The 20,402-nt window shown below is 37.4% G+C and overlaps 1 protein-coding gene across 5 annotated transcripts in view; it reads left to right on the top strand.

The window, feature by feature from the left end:
• The first annotated feature begins 2,302 nt into the window (after positions 1 to 2,302).
• The window catches only part of LOC106875413 (histone deacetylase complex subunit SAP130), a 56,156-nt gene continuing 38,056 nt past the window's right edge, over positions 2,303 to 20,402 (top strand). For 2 of the 5 annotated variants that reach the window (XM_014923537.2, XM_014923535.2), the window contains exon 1: positions 2,303 to 2,694. The gene's annotated coding sequence lies outside the window, so the exon portion shown is untranslated. The remainder of the gene's footprint in view (positions 2,695 to 20,402) is intronic. The other 3 variants (XM_014923536.2, XM_014923532.2, XM_014923538.2) reach the window with 2 other exon arrangements.

Below are 20,402 nucleotides of genomic sequence, written 5' to 3'. Positions count from 1 at the left end.
GGGTTTGAAAAGGTTATGGACAATGCCGCACTTCCTTGAAACACAAGTAAAACCTCTCCATCAATCCCGCCACTCAACCAGTTTTATACTGCCACGAAGTGGATGGATAAAACACTGAAATTCATTCAAGTCGACAATGCAGCCTACATGTAGAAATCGTCCTTCTTAAAAGGGGATGGACACATTTCATACACTCTATTGTATCTGAACAGAGATGGGATGGTGAAAAAAGTGCAGTTTTTATAAGATTTAGTTGCTGTTGCTGGCAGGTTGACACAGTGGCTTCGTCGTCCGCTTGAAGAATTTTAATACATGGTTATGTATGTGTGTATAAGTATGTACTTATGTATACAAAGATGTGTGTATATATATATATATATATAATATGCATATGAAGATAACATAAATAGCGTTTAAAATTTACGACACCTGTTTTAGTAGAATTTTATTGATGTGAAACAGCTGTTGTGGATTTTAAACGCCATTTGTGTTTTCTTTTTATACCTACGCAACACCTGGAATCAACCCCAGAGTTAGATCTACGGTTTAAGTTGGATTTGGTACTTATCTGCAGTATCCTACCAATACGTGTTGTTTACTCTCTGTGAACTGTATGTTTTTTGTACCTAGCCATTTCTGGCATTTTATGTGTTGATGTTGAATCCTTATAACTAATTTATATAGAGAGATAGATATGTATATATACGCATTTTTACCCACAGATATTCATGCATATACCCATATAACATACATCTACAAACATATACACACGCACGTATGTATATGTATGTACATATCAAGTTTATTTATTCAGAGCTGATAGGAATAAGTAAGAGAGAGAATTTCAAACTCATGTGGACTTCGTTTAAAACATCCATCGATTCTTAATGCCTCTCAACAGAAAGCTATATCACCTTAATATACGTTTTCAGAACATGTATGTCGTATCCCCGATGAATTATAAGTCCAACATCATTTTAAGTGATGGACATGCTTTGTTTTCTTCGTTTTAGCATGAGGTCAGTCCCGATGATGCTGTCTTTTGTGTATATAGGACCAAGCATGTGATGTAATGTAATTCTCCTTTTCAAGACTACGGTGTGATTTCAGGTGAACCTGGTTGCTATAACTAGCCAAGTCGAACGACCACGTAGACGCTCCCCTCTTTGCTTTAAAGACATTTTTGTTTTATATGGTTGGTGAATGGATTAAGAAGCGCGTGATTATCTGCACAGCGTTAAACAGAGGAAATAGTTGCTATGGAAATCGTAAGAATTGTCAAATAAAAGAGGAAAAAGCTAGTATGGCGTAGTTCAGAAATAGATAATATAAAGAGGAGGTATAAATAGTTTTAAACACACTGATGATGAATGAATAATTTGAAAAGTCATAGGAAAACATAGAATATTAATTCTCTAAAATGTTTCAGTTTAATTGATTACATGTTATAAATAGGACTGCTGTAGGAAACGCACACAATGCAATATACATACATGTAATGGGTATTTAAATGTGTGTAGATAAATAGATAGATAGATAATATTCATACACTAACAAAGATCACGTGGAAGCAATTTCCGGATATAAAAAATAGTTATTCCAAAAACCCAAATTGTTTTCACTGGATGTGGCGGAAACAATATATTTGAGAGTGTGCTGAGTTGATTTTCAAATGGTAAATAAAATGCAATTTGTCTAGAAATATTAATGATGTCGTAATTTAACCCCTGGTCAGCCTTTGTCTAGCAGACCCTATGATCGAAGTCTTTCTAGTGGTGACCATCCAATATTTTATGCAGACATAATAAATATATCCAAAACTACATTATCGTATGTGTCCTCCCTCTTTTTCATGAAGACGTAAGAGTATGTGATTTAGGCTGTTATTTCTTGCAGATCACGCACGTCTAGATGTCATTATAAAAAGCATCCCGTTGTGGTTTCGTCGTCCTTTCATTGAAAATCACCATATAAAGCATGTCTTCCTCGCTAATCTCTTCTCGTTCATGTTTCTTTAGTCTATTTAATGATAATAGTAATAATAATACAAAAGATCTCCAAGTCATATACAGAAAAGGGAAGACGGACATAACATCTATACACAATTAACACCAAAGAAATGGTAGAAGGAAACACATGAAAAAGATGGTGGTAGGGTTCGGCGGTGTGGAACTATGCCGGAGTCATGTGGTGTGTAAAACAGCCAATCGAATAATCTCGTGGTTTACAGTCGATGGCCAACTTAACATAAATCAACCAATGAAAACACTTCTTTGTAGCTGTGCGCACGAATATCGACTAATGGAAAGACGCTGCGCACACAGAGACAAAGTATTCTTTTTGTAGTTGTAGTTATTGTTGTTGTGTTATGTATTTTTTTTTTTACGTATGAAATGAATGTTGACCAATGGCAAGGCCTGTTACTTGGATGTGCTGGCATGGAGCATGAGGACGCCAGTCACAGATAAACATTGATTGACCGGCGCCACGGCACTGGAACGGACAGGAAAGCAACGAGATTATTAACAAAAGAAGAAATAATATATATATACATACATATATTTATATACATGTATGTCTAACGAGAAGCACCTCATACATTCACTTTTAATTAACGCTGTTTCATAAATACAAATACACAATATATTATATTATATTGAAATCTCCATTTTCTGATGAACAACGATCGTTGAGGTAAGTAAAGTTTGATGTCTATATGTTTGTATTTTATATATATATATTTATTTATTTATAATACACGCACACACTCACACGCACAAAACGATCTATCCATCTGCTATGACAGCAACAACAATTATATATATATATATATAAGCAAGCGAGAGACAGTCTCTGAATATTCGACATACCAGAATTACCCAGCCAGTTCTCTCAAATCACACCTTATTGGTTTTAATAACAACGATGATATATATTAGATAAGGTAGTTCAAGATACACTCTGACGGAGGAATAAGCTAAGGGGTCTGCCACGGCTGGAACGACCTGATCACTGTTCTACTTTATTAGCGCTACCCTGGGTCTTGACAACAATAAGCGTCTACTATGTAAAAAAAAGAAAAAAAAATCATCCTAAACATTATATATATATATTCTCGCCATAAACAGCTGTGTATACATATATATTTATTACATATAACACACACGCATATACATACATCCCATCACTTTTCTCGTGTTTCCTTAGTTTTCATCTCTCTCTCTCTCTCTCTTATATACACACACACGTATATACATACACACAATTTAGTTGGTGTTGCATTTCACCAACGTTGCTTTCTATAACACACAGAAAATGTTTGTGTGTATGGCAGTGTTGGTCGTATTCGCTACTTAGCTGACCTGTTTCTGTGTTTTTTCTCTCTCTCTTCTCTGCTCTCTCCCTCTTGTTGTCGTTGGTTAATTTCTTCCTCATTTCAGAATGTCCTTTACCTTCATTATTTTATTTTATTTTTTTCTGAAACCGATCAGCACACAGAAAATACATAACAGCTGCACCACTAATCATGCCAATACCATAACACACACACACACACACCGACCCGAACGACGAAGATAGGCGGTCGTCCCGACCGGGCTAGGAATGGAGACTCAAAATCGCCCTTATTTTACCCACTTATCGTCTTTTGGGGTGAAAATGTAGGGTACCTATGTATAAAGTCGTCCCAAATTATAATCTGTAGAAAAGAAAAAGAAAAAACAGATGGTGTGGTTGTGGTTGAAAGGCGTTTGGTCATAGTACAACTCACCTCGGGCTAAACAATACACGCACACGCATACAAATGGTACATATCAATGTAATTTTGTTGTTTAGCTCCTGATCGAGTACATTCATAATCAAAGGTATTCCAGCCACGACCATCCCATCCATAACATTTCAGACATTGTCCAATGTCTTTTTGCTTTATTTTATGGTTGTATGGTTGGGAGTGATTTTGAATGAGATTTTCGCTGTTCTTTCCTAGCTGGTCGCAAAGATCACATTATAGACTCCCTCGTTCGCTCGTGGCATGTAATAATATATAGTCTACCTACACGACTAGATATTTATCGAAAGTCCTCTCTCTCTCTCTCTCACGCTGATTATTACCGAGAATCGCAGTTAGATCATCAGCATAATATACAGCATATACATACATCTATATTTTTTTCATACACCATAATTTACACGAAACGTAGATTATTATTATTATTATTCCATCAACCTTTGCCACAAGCTAAACTCATTCCACTCTTCTCTCACTCTTAAAGTTCGTTGAGATCTTATTTCCTCTTCTCTCACTCTCACTCTGCCTCTTTCGTTTTCCTGTTGTGTCAGAATATGAAAGAAAAAAAAATATAGACAAGTCGTGGTGTAATTTAGTCCACAGTAAAACAGTAAATGTCTGCTTCATTTCTTTAATAGGCTGTAAAAATTTACCATATATATATATATATATATATACACACACACACACACACGAACGCACGTTGTATATGTATATATAATTACAGTGTATACGGTTCTGTATAGATAACTACAAGACAAACGGGGAAAGAGAGAGAACATTTGCAGGATCTGAAAATCTCGTCTCCACCGCCAAAAGGAAGGGGAGAAAATATGTATTGGATGGTTTCTTTATTGAGCGACTATTACGATAATGTGGCTGCGGTTGCGAGGTCTTAGTTTGGTCTGAACGAAATGGTACATAGATTTTTGCTGTTTGTCTGTCCTTCCCTCTCCGGGACGAGAATCTATTCAATTAGCAGGCAACTAAGTAGACTAAGCTCTGTGTATGTATGTGTGTGTCTTTTTGAAGGACAGGTGGACATGTTGGTTTCATATGGTTGGGAGGGGAAAGAGAGAGCTTTGGACGACCGAATTCCGCGTATAATAAACCATATATGTATATATATATATATATATATATATATATATATATATATATATATATATATATATATACATACATACACATAATGTATGCATATGCCGGGTTAATATATTAACCGACTTTTCCCATTCATTCGAAGCATGTATCGAGTGCAGTTAGATGTCTGTGTACTAACAACACCATCAGTATACACACCTACATAAGTAACATGGACCAGGCATTTATCAGTATCTCGCATCTTATGTTTTTTTAGCACTCCTTCGGTGTTTTTTCCCTTCGTCGTTCAGATTGTTATTAATCTTTATGTGAATCCTTATTCCATTGCGAACACAATTGTTCGTCTTATTATTTTGATAGCTGTCTCTGTTTCATTGAAATGGCCATCAAAGTCTTCTGTACGTACCTTTCTTTTAGCGATCCGTCTAAACTTAGCTGGAAATCGTCCTAAAATGGCCAAAGCCAGTTATAATGAGAAAGAGAGAGAGCCCTTTCTGAAGTCGAAGACAAACTTTATATATCCGTCTCTCCATCTCTAAAACACACACATGTATCTTTCATTGCGAGGCTGTTTTTTATCATGTCAAGACAGACTGCAATAATGTATAACAGTTATGCTGGAACCTGTTTTGCTCGCTATTTCAAGTATTACGTTAACAAATGTCATGTGGCTAAAAGATGCTTGATATTCTTTATATTGAACACAAGCTTTTAATAGTGTACGGGCGTGTGATGTAGAACCAACAAAACAATCGCTATAAAAAGATGTGTGAGGGGGTGACACTTAATTTCAGGTGTTGGGTTTGTTGTAATGTCTGAAGCACTGGCTGTTAATTTCCCCATCTAACTAACTTCACTCACCGAAATCTCATTAAATTCTGGATTAAAAAGCTCCTGTGTACTGCAATTTTCTTTTAAGCTGCATCTATTTCCATGCCGATTATATTAGGATTCGTCGGTAAATATAGCAATGACTAAATAAATACCTAAGCTGCAGATGTTTTTTTGGGGGGTTTTTTTTTCAACATACCATAACCTATACACTCAACTCGCTATACATACGTGGGTCAACATGCTCGTGACTCGGTTAGAGAAGAAAGGTGAGTCTTAAAAGGACTTGCTAAAACCTAGAAACCATTTTACAGCTTCACGTCGTTCGCCGCTTCTTTCTAGTTTTTCGATCGACATTTTTTTTGTCTATCTAGGAATGATTGACGACAGCAACATAACAACCATGATCTGCGAATATGTTTAGGAAAATAAAACCATTTTGTAGTTAGGTGTATGTTGTGTGTTGGCGGTTGGCTTGTTGGGTGGTTAAACAAAGTAGTTTTTGTAGCTTCAGATGATTTAACCATAACACAGCGCACGAGTTAGCTTTGCTCACGCTAAAACAGACCCTCCTTGAATATATATGTGTGTGTGAAACTGGAAATATAATATGAATCCTGGCCAACAACGAGAACGTGTTCTAACTGGCACATTTCTTGGGTTGGCGCCATCCTTGGTAGCAGCAGTGAAGACAAAAATGAATTGTCTGGTGTGTTATTGTTGTTGACGATAAATGTCCTCGGCTTTGTTGATAACAAAACAACTGTTAATTATTTCAATAACAAAGAAAGCATTTTCAACCATTTCTCTCCTCTCGGATGATATAGCGTATGATTTGACAGATTTCGCTGCTATTTCTAACAGGTAGAAGTTCTCGTTGCTTCGTGTCAAATAATGTGATAAGCAAGTACCCTAAAACCGTGTTAAATAATTGTTTAATAGCCGAGTCTGGTACCTAAAGCTGCCTTGCTTCTTTCTTATCACCCACGTAAAATAGCCACTTGTTAGTAAAATCTGCGACCTACCGACCGAGCAGCTTGGCTTTTTCTTGTATAATTTATTTTTTAAAAAATCCAAAATGGGGAAAGAAAAAAGTCTTTTTTCTCTGGTTTTTCTTTCCTTTTCTCTCTATCTTCGTATCAGCAGCCACGGCGGCGCACACGGTTGTGTGTGATCACAGCCCTGTTATCGCTGCTACTACCAACATTACATTATTACTATCACAATTTAACTTTGTCTCGCTCTATCTCTCTCGGTTCAGATCCAAGGTGTTTTTGGTTCTCAATTTAGTTTATTTCACTACCTCCGCCAACAAGGAAGCTGTTGTATTGTTCGACCTGATAAACACAGCAGCCAAATCTCTTTTAAATCGCATGCTATCGTCAGAGAGAGAGAGAGAGAGGGGGGACATTTTGAATAATGTATAAGATATAGTATGTATGCTTGATTAAAAGACAAGAGGGTCATGACTAGAACGTCTTTAATCTGAGTTGACCTATGGCTAAACAACGTCCTCATCTATCTTGGTTGAACATAACGTACCTCAGTGTCTGCTGAATGTCAAATTGATATAACAGGAGCGGACCGGGAGTTGTGGTGGGGGTGAGGGGCATGCTCCCCCCCCCCTCACACGAAAAGAAGTGTGCCCTTCTAAATAATGTTACTACGCCCTTTTCTCCCGGAATTGTATTCCCTTCTGACCTTGTGCCTTCCCTTCGAAAAATTCCTGGGACCGCGCCTGTATGAAGTGGTATCCAACTGACAGAAAGATGACCGCTGTCATCGTCTTTTAACGTCCCGGTTTCGATCTGAGCTTTGTGCTCCAGCATGGCAATAACGAACTGAAGGTGCCGGTTGAAGAAATCATTTCTCATGGCACCCTTTCAGGATCAGTAAAAGCAGAACATACCAGTAATATACGACTGCCTACCCTCTCATCTATGTAAACAACAAAAGAAATATTTCGACGGTCGCTTGTTGGTTGATGTGTTTTGGATGCCGAGTACCTTTTGTATTCATATCCATTTGCACTCGGTAAAATAAGTATATAAAGTAATGATGTATTGATAATATCCATGAGGCAATCGACTGGACAACTATTCAAATTTGGCCGAGTGACCTATGTGTTTTGTTGCCTTTACTTTTACCTAATCGTTTATGCTTATGCACTTATTACTATTGAAGTGTCGTTCTCTGTTGCCCCTTGTGACAAACTTAGGAATCGTTGCCGTGAAAGTTTTCGGGCCCAGTTTACTATTTGGAATGAATTCTAGTTTATGTCGTTGACGGATGGCTATGGGAAAGGCATCAACTTCGCAGTCTCACTTTCTTTTCTGTAAAAGGGGAGGGGGAAATTGGAATATCGGTAACAGGTTTAACTGGTATCATCGGCTTGCCCATCATCTCTCCCTCAAATGATTTCCATAAGGTTGCACTGTCTCGTTCTTAACTCCAGAACAGTTCTGATCATACAGGCCTTTGTTTGATAGGGTATCTAGCACATTATTCAATGCGTTGTCCCTCTTTTCAGGTCGGTAGGGTATGATTTGAAGGTGATTTGGCTGTCCTTTCAAGTAGGCTGAGTGACTATGTAGAGCAGTTATGGACAAACCGCAACCCACGGGACTTTCTGAAATAGCACGCCATCGAAAAATTACCTTGAATCTTTTTAGTAGTGCGGGTTGGATGATGATTAGACATGTCTGCTACTGTCCGCTTCTCTCAGATTACCTATGCCTCCTGGTGTAGAGGCTCCCTATGTAAATATTCAGAACAGTTCTCACATAGCTGATGAGGACAATGTTTTTGTGAGGCTGTTTGGTAGTTGTTCAAGTGATATAAGAACCGGGTGTGGCGTGACATGGCTTGTTTTTTTTTCTTTTCCCCCCCAGCTGTCCCTATTGGAACAGCATCAACGCCTTACCTGCCTGTGATTGAAACCGTTCCTAATTAGAAAATTATATTTAAATTTACCTTGACAATAATTTATGTTACGGAGAAAATGCACAAGTAGTTTTTTTTTTTTATCACATTCGACTTTTTCTTTTTGTAAATACGTAATCGAATGAACATGTGAGGAATTTCTTGTGACATTCTTTCAGATTATTTGCCTAAAATAGCAAGTAGCTCTCGCGAAATAAGGATTCACGAGTGCTAAGAGAAAGAGGCAGATGTGGATATGTAAAAATCTACCATGAAACATCAATCTCTCCACCACCTGCTGAGAACTTGAAACTCCCTTCCAAATCGATCACATTGACGAGGATTTGTCAAGGAGGTCACCAGAGGTCGATCGTCATCCTAGTAGTGCGAGATGTGTTAATTATGTCGTGCATCGATTGAGTATCGATTCCAAATAACGAATTGGTAATTGTTTTGTAGTTAGCGCTTCAATTAATGTGAGAAAATTTGTAAAGCAAAATATAATAACATAGTATATATAAAGGTAGTCAACTAACGTGGTAGTGTCTATGCCTGTTTGTTCTGTCGATCCGCCCCTCGTACATGCGAGATTTGGATGTAAAACAAGAACAGTGAGATGTCGGCACCCTATAGCTCATTACACTTCGTGGTATGTTGTCCTGTCTCCTCGGATAATAAAGAAGAAATTGTATTTTCCGCAAATTGAAGTCTTATCCATACTAGGGTGTGGTAGGTTAGAACCTATAATCTTAGAAGATTAGAAAATGTATTGTTTAACCCTAGGGTCAACTCTGAAGCTAGTCTATGATCAAAGGCATTCCAACCATGACTCTCCTGTATTTTTTTTTTCGGATTAGTCCTTTGTTTAAGGTAGTTGAGGAAGATATCATTGCTATTTCTAGCAGGTCGAGCATCCACAGTAGAAGCTTCTTTGTTGGCTGTTAACAGACGATGGCGTTTGGGTGGTTCTTTCCCAGACACGTAAAGTACACGATTCTTTCTCCTGTCTTACATGGTCTTAACTGCAGCAGTAGTAGTAGTAGTAGTAGTCGTTTCTACAGGGTTGTGATTACCTTCTGTAATCATTAGACCAAACTCATCGTCCTTTTCCCCGAACATTATTATTACTCGACACAACATACCAACCATGCTCCATTTTTTTTTTCCGGTTTTCCTTATTTTTCTCTCGTTATACGTTTCGATGTGTTGGCTGCTTTTGTAGTCTTGGTCAAAGAGAGAGAGTGGGGGTGCCTTGAGCTACACACCTACTGTGAAAGATATTACTGTTGTCACTAAAACTACCACCTTCGCTGCTGCCTCTATTTTTCCTCTTCCTTCTACTACTGGGAACTAAATTTCTAATGGTGTTAGTTACTACTACTAATACTACTATTAATTTGCCTTTTACTTCAACTACATCTACCACACAGTCTGAAGTGAATTACCAAAAATAGCTCCTCCCTCCATCTCTTTCTTTCGTGTTGCCCTCATTTTGTCTTTCTATCTAGACTTGTATTATTTCAACACGCACGCACATATATTTATCTTTCTGTTGGATTATTCAAGGGTGTTCTAGTTTTTTTGCTTGTTGATTTGTAAATACATTCTCTTCATTTTTTTTTTATTGTTCAAGTTTTGTGTGTATGTTTATAATAGACTGTATATAGTAGTAGTAATTAGTGGGAGAGTGGACGAATCTAAGGAAACAACAGCTAGTTAGATATCGAATTTTTTTTTTCTGGTTCGAATTCTCTTGAAAATAGCCCCTACTCCACCAGCATGTAACGAAATGTCGGATTTTTCAGCGCTCTAATTCTGCTCAAATTGTCCTAATGGAATGTAGTGTTTGTGATAAGATAATTAAACAATTGCTCCTAATGTAAATAGTTACTTCAAGTGACTGGAATTTACTTTACGTACTGTTGCTTGGCTCCGAATCGACTCTAGTTTAGCAGACTTTACAACCAAAAGCATTCTACTTGTGGCCATCTTATCCTAGTTTTCTATGCCTTAGTATCTCTAGGACTACATTGTCTAGTGTGTCCTTTTTTAAAGACGATAGGGTGTGATTTGAATGAGATTTGGTTGTTATTTTTAGCAAGAAGAACATCCACGTAGATGCCTCTTCAGACATTTTTCTCTTTCGTAAACGTAATGTAGCTTATTGTTATATGGAACTGTGTTGATGTTAACTGAAACGTGTAGTGCCGTTCATATGCTGCCTGTGTATATAACTGGACGTAATTTGAATACATATATTTCTTGTGAAATTGTGTCTTGTATTAAAAAAAAAAACTGGTAAAATATTTAGTATGAAACTTGTTTAAATATCCTGCTTTTCGTTCTACTCTTTTAGTGCTGTTTTTATTAAAGCAGTAATATGATGCAACACATTTCTGTACCAAAGATGGATGTAGGTGCTGTTGATACTACTACTATTACTACTACTACTATTATTATTGCGAATGGTTGATGTAGCAGTTTCTCTTGCTTTAAACGTGACAGTTCTCTCTCTCACTCTCAAACGCACACACACACACACACACACACTCTGTCTCTCTCGCTCTCACTGTTGATACTTACCTCGAGATGTGGAAACGTGATTTTGCTCCACTCCCACTCAAGACAACCTATTTGATTCTGCCAAACTAACCTGTTAATAGCTTTCACAGTCAGTACTGATGTGGCCAGCAATGAATAATTCTGCGCAGCCACTGGCGTACAAGAGACCGCCCTTGAGAAGTTTGATGTTTATTGTCCTTGACATCAAGCAGAACATTCGACAGTGTTTGGCACGCACACTATATTAATTGTTACACCAGAAGCTTCTTTGTCTGCTCGGTCGACCCTTCGCAATTATGTTTTGATGGAGCTTTCCCTGGTCTTATGCTTCGATAACTAGAGGGTTCCACACTGGTTGGCCTTCACACACACACCTATGCGTATGATCTTACCTCTTGCTGCCTCTCCCGTATTCGGCATACACGCTTCGTCCAACCGACACTCATTAATGCCTCCGCAAAGTATGGTGAAATTTGGTCAACAAGGGAACCCCTATGCTGTCATTGAACCCACGAGAAATAGCAGTCAAATCTCCATCGAATAACACTTTATATTTATAAAAGGAACGTCTTTGATTTATAGATCTACTGGAGCAGGGTCGAGCAAGAGCTCCACAACATACTATAAGGCAATGACAGCTTGTCCCCATTCAAATTGACTAACACTAAAATTACAACCACCATTTACTTGAAATAATCAAATTTACGACATTGTAAACCTTTAGCGTCCCCTTAGAAATGCTGTATTTAATTTCTTGTTAAGTCTCATGGATCCTCAGATTTTAATCTGACTTGATTATTTCAAACACTGAGATTCTCTCAAAAATGTTACTAAAAGGAAACGCCACTTATCTGCTTTGGCAAGCTTATACTTTTCAGCACCCAACATCATAATTTGTCTGTTCTCTCTTTTCTATTGCTAGTAAATATGGTCTTGGTTCCTCTAATTATGCTGACTTTGAAATATTGGTCTCCCCTCTTTCTTCCTTAGCCAGAACTCTCCTACCATACACACTTTATGCATCAGATAGTAGTTAGCACATTATATGTATGTATGTATATATGTATGACCAGTGTACTTTTTGTTAAAGTCTACGTACACCAGTCTGTAACAGCACCACTGTTGTGCTGTTGCATACAAACTCATTCTATCTTGTCCGTGTTGTGACAGCACTGAAGATTCTGTCTTTATGTCGATTGTCTTCTGCAAATTAGCCTTGCTACACAGGAAACCGAACCCAGCACTGCAAACTAACAAAGCACTTGTCATGCACTGCCTGCAGCAGGGAAGCGAGGTGTTTCTACTTTGTAGCACCTAAATTACAGCTAAATGAACTGGAAGTTAATTGCCTATATCATTTACCTACATGAAGCACTGCTGGCCAGAAGCGAACCTTTAATTTCAGGTGATCACATCTTCCCCTCTTCGATCTTGTTGCATATCAATACTTGAGAGAGAGAAAGTGAGATGGTGGTGGTGCAGTTTGAATATAATTGTAGAGTTAGTGATGATTGTCACTAGCTGTTGTCAAGGAAACAACAAACTGTTTAATGGTGAGTGATGATTGTTTTAGATGATGTGTCCAGTTGGCTGTTGGTACTTCTCATATATATTATTTATTAACACTATGTATTTTTACTGAGGAAGCTTTTATATAACCAGTTGATCTGCTGGAAATGTCAGTTAAATCTTCCTCAAATAACACTCCCTGCTGCCTTGGATAAATAAAAGATAGCCATAGCTGAAATACCTTTGATTTTGCCCCTCAGATCCTCCCAGCCATAAATGACTTCTATTTTCCCATTATCAGTTTACATTTGTTTTTGTTTTTTCCCCATCCTTGCAGGGGTTGGATGTACTCCCTCCAATTCAGCATTCTACCACTTGTTGCATTCCTTGCCTTGTCATCACATGATAGTTGGAAGCGAATGTGTCACGGTACTGCAAGTGGTGTCCTTCATTTCTAGTCATCTGTGGAAATGTGTCTGGCCATACGAAAATATCTCACTTGGAAACGGGTGAAAGTTGGCAACAGGAAGGACAATCAGGCCTTAGAAAATTTGCCTTAAACATGTCAGCATAGAAAAGTGAATGTTAAAGTGCTGATGACTACTTTTTTCTGCCTTCTTATATATAATACCATATTTTGGTGGTGTGTTGACTGAGTTACTTATTGACAGGTGACTGGCATGAGGAATTCTATTTTGTTTAAGGTAGCTAATTAAGACAATTGAAGTTGTAGGTTTTTGTGAAGCAGCTAGCATAGCCATACGATTTGTAGCGGATGTGAGGTTTGATTCCATAAGCCAGTCGTCATTGTTTTAACGTCCACTTTTCCATGCTTGCATGGCTCAGGCAGAATTCACTGAAGCGGGTGGATGCCCTTCTTCTTCCTTTATGAAGGATGCTGGTGTTGCTTGTTTACCACTATCCCGTGCTGTCAAAACAATGGGGCACAAACATTCACATATTTGTGTACACACACACACATTTATATACATATATGATGGGGCATCTTTCAGTTTCCATTTACCAAATACAGTCACAAGGCTTTGGTTGACTTTGCTCCATAGTAGAGGACACTTTGCCAAGATGTCACTATGAAACTAAACCTAAAATCACTTGATTGGGTAGCAAATCTCTCAACTACACAACCATCACTGCAATGTCAGTTTCCCCCCCCCCATTTTACACACATATCTATAGAGATATAGTTAGACTTACATAGATATACACAAACACACTATATTCTTTTTATATCTGTTTTACCAGCATCTAAGTTTATTGTGGTTCTTAGTCATCTTCCTTGTGAAGTTGAGCAGCTTGAAATCAACTTTCAACATTTTTTTTCCTGAGTCTTCCTCAGTCTTCCTCTTTTGCAGGTTCCTTCCTTTTGGATTGCGTGACACTTCTTTACCCCACTGTCAAACCCCACCCCCCATACCAGAAGAACCTCCTCTGTTGCATACTACATCTGATCCCCTTTATAGCCAATTTTTCTTTCAGCTCATTTGGTTGGTCCTTCCTGTACATTATTACACCTCCAGCAGAATATTGTAGCCTCATTTCTTTCCAGCCTTTGCACTTCATACTCAAGTGTTATACTACTTACCTTGTATTCAGAAAGTCTTTTGTTGCCAGCAGTGGTAATTAACTCCTTAAATTTTTTTCGACCCATTTTTACCTTGGCTATACTATGTTTTTGGAATACACACTGCTAATTAGGTCGCCTAGGTAATAGAGCTATCTATCACTTCTGTATGTATGCGTGTGTATATATATATATGCACACATACATAAGTGTACAGGGAGCTTTTTACACGGCACTGGACTGGCACAGGTGCTTTTTACGTGACACTGGCATGGGTGCAGGTGCTTTCAAGGTGGCACTGGTGTGTGTGTGCTTCATGTAGATATGTGATTAAAGGTACTCTACCTATGAATGTCACATCTTCTTAGCAATTGTTTCCTTGATTGAATTGTCACTTTCTGCAAAGATAATATGGTTTGAGACAGCTCTGGTGATTACTTTGTGGTGAGGTCAAGAATCACTTGTACAAACTGGTGCGTTATGAGAGAAGATATAAGGAATGTGTCCTTGTTTTAATGGGGGGACCACCCTCCCAAAAGATTAAAAAAAAAAGCAGCTTATATATAGTCTTAAATTTGCACTAAATTACAGGTTTTGTATAAAATGTTATATTTGACTATCATCATCAGTTAACATCCGTTTTTCCATGCTTGCATGGGTCAGGCAGAATCTGTTTTATGGCCTAATGCCATTCCTGTTGCCAACCCCCTCATCTGTTTTATGGCAAGCTAATATTTCCCCATGACTAGATATGTTTTTCATGGAAGACTAGAAATGAGCAACATTGCTTGTATGACAGTAGTAGTTGTAGTAGTAGTATGGGGTTATTCACTGTAACAGCATGTCACTGCATCCACCATTTGTTGGTGATTCTCTATTCCTGGTGGATGTTGTATAACAGTTCTGCTCATTTTCAACCATCACATGATATCAAGCCACATGCACCCACAGACATACATGGCAGGCTCTCTTCAAGCTTTGTCCACCAAATTCTCTCACAAGTCTTTTGTCAGCCTGGGGCTATAGTAGAGGTTTACCCCAAGGTGTCATGCAGTGGGATTAAATCTGAGATCACTCTATTAAGAAGCAAGCTTTTTAACCACACAGCTATGCCTGTGCCTATCCATCATAGGTGTCTGTTCCTTGTTTGTTCTTTTCTTGTCCTATTTGTTATGTCAGTATCTCCAACAACTAAGAAGTCAGAGCCTTACATGAAACATGTGGCCACACAAATTTGTCCTTTTTTTTGTTTTACTTGTTTCAATTATAAGACTGTGGCCATGCTGGCTCACCACTTTGAAGAATTTTTACTGAAATGAATTGACCACAGTACTTTTTTTTTTCTAAACCTGATACTTATTCTGTTGGTATATTTTGCCAAACTGCTAAGTTACAAGGAATGTAAACATACCAATACTGGTTGTCAAGCAGTGGTAGGGACACACACACACACATATATGACAGGATTCTTTTAGTTTCTGCCTACCAAATCCATTCACAAGACTTTATTTGGCCTGAGGCTATAGAAGACACCGACCCAAGAAGCCATGCAGTGGGACTGATCCTGGGACCATGTGGTTAAGAAGCAAGTGTCTTACCACACATCCACAACTGTGCCTCTTCATTTCTTTGGCATCTTTTTCCAAATCGATAATTTGATGCTGAAGTTTCTGATTCATTGTTCTTCCTAGGTTGTCTGATTTATCCCTTTAGCATTCAGATTTTTCCCTCAAATGTTTTGCTTATTCATTCACATTGCTTTGAATCAATTGTGCAATATCTCATAGCTTCTAGATTTTGATAATGTGATTGTTTTATTTTTAGAATGACATGACATTGTAGGGTAGGTGTAAGAGGCCTAATTTGGCCAGTTTGAACATAAAATGGATAGAATGTTTGAGGCTGGATATGGCCACTCTAAATGCTAAAGAGTTATGCTAGTTTTCTTTATAGCCTCTTTGAGTTGGTCTTTGTAGTGTCATGGAGGATATCCTTGTTTCTGCCAGTGGTGAACTCATCATAAAGTATCTGGCAAGGAAATCTGGTATCATTCATGAGGAATTCTTGTCTTGTCCATCTTAACCAATATTTTATGATGGTGGCTCTGATGATGATGATGATGTTGGGTTTAGCTTTCTTAAGGGCTGTGAATATGCAATATTGGCGACATGCTTTAAGTTTTATATTTATCATGGTTTGACTGTTCAGCTGGTGAAAGTGCTCAAGTTTTTTGATGTCTCAATAATGCATTGTCCCTCTTTTTGCATGGAGACTATAAAGTGAAAACATATGCCATGAGTTAGGCGTGATGTTTTAAATTTTTGTTTTTGTCTTCAGATACAATGGGGGTAGTCTTCTGAAAGCAAACCTGGCCTGTATGAATCTGTGGATCTATTATTCAAGGTGTGTGGATCTGTTATTTCAAGATTAATTGGGTGTGATTTACTGCAATTTGTAGTGAGTTGAGTGACCATTTAAAATTTCCTTTGAAATAGTTAGGCAGATGGCAGTGGAGGGTGCTATATGTGCTTTGGTGTCTGGTTCATTGCCTTGCTTTGCATTTCTGAGTTCAAAACCACTAAAAGTTGATGTGTGAGAGATTGAGATACCAATTCTATAGAACTATGATCATCAGTAATGACTCCATGTAGACTATATGAAGACAACATTATTTGGTCAATATTCTAGTTTTCATGTATATTGTTTCAGATAATCAGCTCTATTTTAGAATATTTTGATTGTAGGGCTCAATCTGTCAACACTTTAACATTTAAATTGGCCATATCAGGTCTCTCACACATACCCGACAATATTATTCTAAAAATAAATATTGAAACCTTTAAGCTATAAGGTAATTCACAACTAATTCAAATTGTAAATAAATAAGCATTTCATTTGACAGAAATTGAATGCTAAAGAGTAAAATACCTTGGGGTCATAAGTCTGCTGGATCAGGGGTTAAACTATAGATAAACAGCAATAGCCATAAGTGCGTGTTTTTGTATGAAACAGGACAAATATTTGCATCAGCTTCGACCCTCTGTACTCCTGACCTGCGTAATTCTGGATCTCTCTCTTTTCAAACTGTTATCCTAAAACAGTGACAATCTAACTTCAATTTCCACCAACCTCACTCACTAGTTAAACCCCATATCATCTCTGAATGAGAGGATTTATAATCAAAGGCATTCTAGCCCTGTGACAGTAGTTTGCCCAAGGCTGCATGTCCCATTATGTCCTCTTCTTAGATAGAAAGGTGTGATCTGAAGGAAATTTGGCTGCTATTTCTAGCAAGTGAACTGATCATGTAAAGCAGGCGCAGACAGACTTTTACTAGAAGCAAGCTGTATGAGACATGTTTCATCATTATCAGGCAGCCAGCACTACCAAAAATATTCAAGGTAATTTCTTTGTCAGTTATGTCATTTGGAAAGTCCTATAGGCCGTAGATTGCCCATGACTGATGTAGATATTCTTGTTGGCTCATTACACTGGTCACTGTGTCCTTTGTCAAATGACCTGGAAACAATGCTAGGTAGAGTACTAAACTACTACATGTGACACCTTATAAGGCACCCTTCCAAGAAAAAAAACTGTTCCCCAAAAATCAGTCTTATAAGCACAAGCGGTGGTCCAGTTACCAGTAGTGACTGAGAAAATTAATTACAATCCTCTCTCTTTTAAAACTGCTTCCCATAGTTATTAGAAGTAACCAAACATGTCAACAGCATTTTCTTCACATAAAATAAAACTATCCAGGAGGAAAATGAAGCTTGATCATGCATGTAAACAAGCTAGTGGTTGACTATATACCAAATGTGACTTGCTGCACCTATCTTGCAACAACATTGATGTTGATTTAGTAAGTTATTTAGCATAATGATGGCTAATGACTCATTTTCTATTGTGATTTTATACAAAATTTAAATAACTTTTTATTTCAGATTTTACCTCTACTTAGAGTAGTTTCCAAATAAAAATTCCATGATAGATTTATTTTCTTCACTAATTTCGGTCATTATTAACTATCTACTCCGTATTTGAAGCCTGGTACATATTCTGTTGATTTCTTACTGAACTGCTACATTCAGGAATATAAACAAACCAACACTATCAAGTGGTTGGCAGTGTGCGTATGCATACACACACAAGCTTCCACACAGTTTCTATTTACTAAATTCACTCAAACTGCATTGGTCAACCAGTTGCAATAGTAGATACTTGCCCAAGGTGCCACTCAAGTGGGACTGAACCCGAAACCATATGGCTGCAAAATGAATTTAACTACACAGCCTTGTCATTAAGTTGTGTGTGAATCCCACCCCCTTTAACCCTTTTAATACTAACCTGTCTGAGACCACCCCTCATTCTATGATAGACTTTTTGTTTTGAAGTGATCTAAGTTAAAACCTTCCATCAGAATTTCTTGTTAACTTATGTTCCATACACCAGTTTAATAATAACAAAGAATATTCTGAAGCATCCCTAGGCACCAAAGTCTGGTGACTGGTCTGGGCCAGATTTGGCCAATTCAAATGTTAAAGGATTAAAAGAACCCTCAGTAATGACAGTAGTTAGATGAAGATAAGAGAAGAATGCTTACCATTATACTTGTTCTAGGGTCTATTTTAAAAGTTATGTATTGAGTAAGTAATTATACTGCAAAAGTCATATGGCTATTTAAGACCCAACACAGACACCATGAATAAGGTTATAGAGTCTGAAGAACTTTGTAAGAATATCATAAAAGCTCTAAAAATCATCATTTTTGGTTCTTGTGAAATGCATAGTCTCTTGTTTGATACACAATGTTTGTAATACTATACAGGTTTGATTGTGTGTAAATTTATAATTTTAATTTTTCTTTTTTGTAATGTCCTTGATGAATATTGTTTAATATTTCTTTGTTGTATTTTTGTAATTTTTTTTTGTTTAATTTGTTTCTAGAATGTACCATATTTAATGTTATATAAAACGCACTTTTTTTCCCCCAAGGGAAATGTCTCAAAAACTTACCCCAGGTCCTATATACAAATTTGCTTTAACCCTTTAGCATTCAAATTACTCTGTCAAATGTAATGCTTATTTATTCATATTGTTTTGAATTAATCATAAATTATGTTGGAGCTTTTGAGATTTCAATAATGTGATTGTTTACTTTTTAGAGTGACATTTTAGGGTAGATATAAGAGACTGGATCTAACCAGATAGAATACAAAACTGGTAGAATATATGGGCCAGGTATGGCCAGTTTGAATATTAAAGGATTAGATATTATATGCTTCACTGCACTAAAAACTTTCTTTCTGAAATATGCATTACTGAAATTGGGAAGCATCAAATATGCCTGTCTTTTATGCCATGAAATTGTGTGTCTTTACTGTTGAGTATACGTTAAGTATGATACAAAATTCAAAACTACAAGCAAGCACAATTTCTGTTAGACTGGTTTTGCTGTATCATTATAACTTCTGCCTAGTTATGTTTCTAACGACTTGCAGTAGAACACAGACTGAATATACTTTGTGGTTTTGTGTACAGTTTATACTAAGTAGGTATGGGCTACGGGCGAGAATGGAGATGGTATGGAAAATGGGATGGTTTGAAGACATTGGTGGAATGTGAAGCAAGTTGTTGTGGAAGATTTGACAGATTATGCCCTAGTAATTTACAGGTTTATTGAAAGAAATGAACCAGAGATTGTTTGCCAGGCAGGAGAGATCATACAAATGCATAAGGAGTAGTTTCATGCATATAAACATGCTTGTACACACACAGGTTAGTTTTATATGATGAGAATTCTAGTTTGATCAACTGGATGATCTTGGCAGTTTACATTAAGTGCAGGCATAGCTGTGTGGTTAAGAAACTTGTTTTGCAGTAATGTGATTTTGAGTTCAGTCCCATTGCATGGCACCTTGGGCAAGCTAACCAGTGTCCTGTGAGAGAATTTGGTAGATGAAAACTGTGGAAGCCCATTGGTTGTGTCTTTGTGTTTGGGTTCGCCCCCCCCCCTCCAACTTGACAACCAGTACTGTTTTGTTTATGTCCTAGTAAGTTTGATAAAAGAAGCAAACAGAATAAGTACCAAACTTTAAAAAAAGT

Source organism: Octopus bimaculoides, chromosome 19 (assembly GCF_001194135.2).
Source record: "Octopus bimaculoides isolate UCB-OBI-ISO-001 chromosome 19, ASM119413v2, whole genome shotgun sequence".
NCBI lineage: Eukaryota > Metazoa > Mollusca > Cephalopoda > Octopoda > Octopodidae > Octopus > Octopus bimaculoides.
Note: the sequence above shows the minus strand (reverse complement) of the source record. Positions and strands in the feature narration are given on the sequence as shown.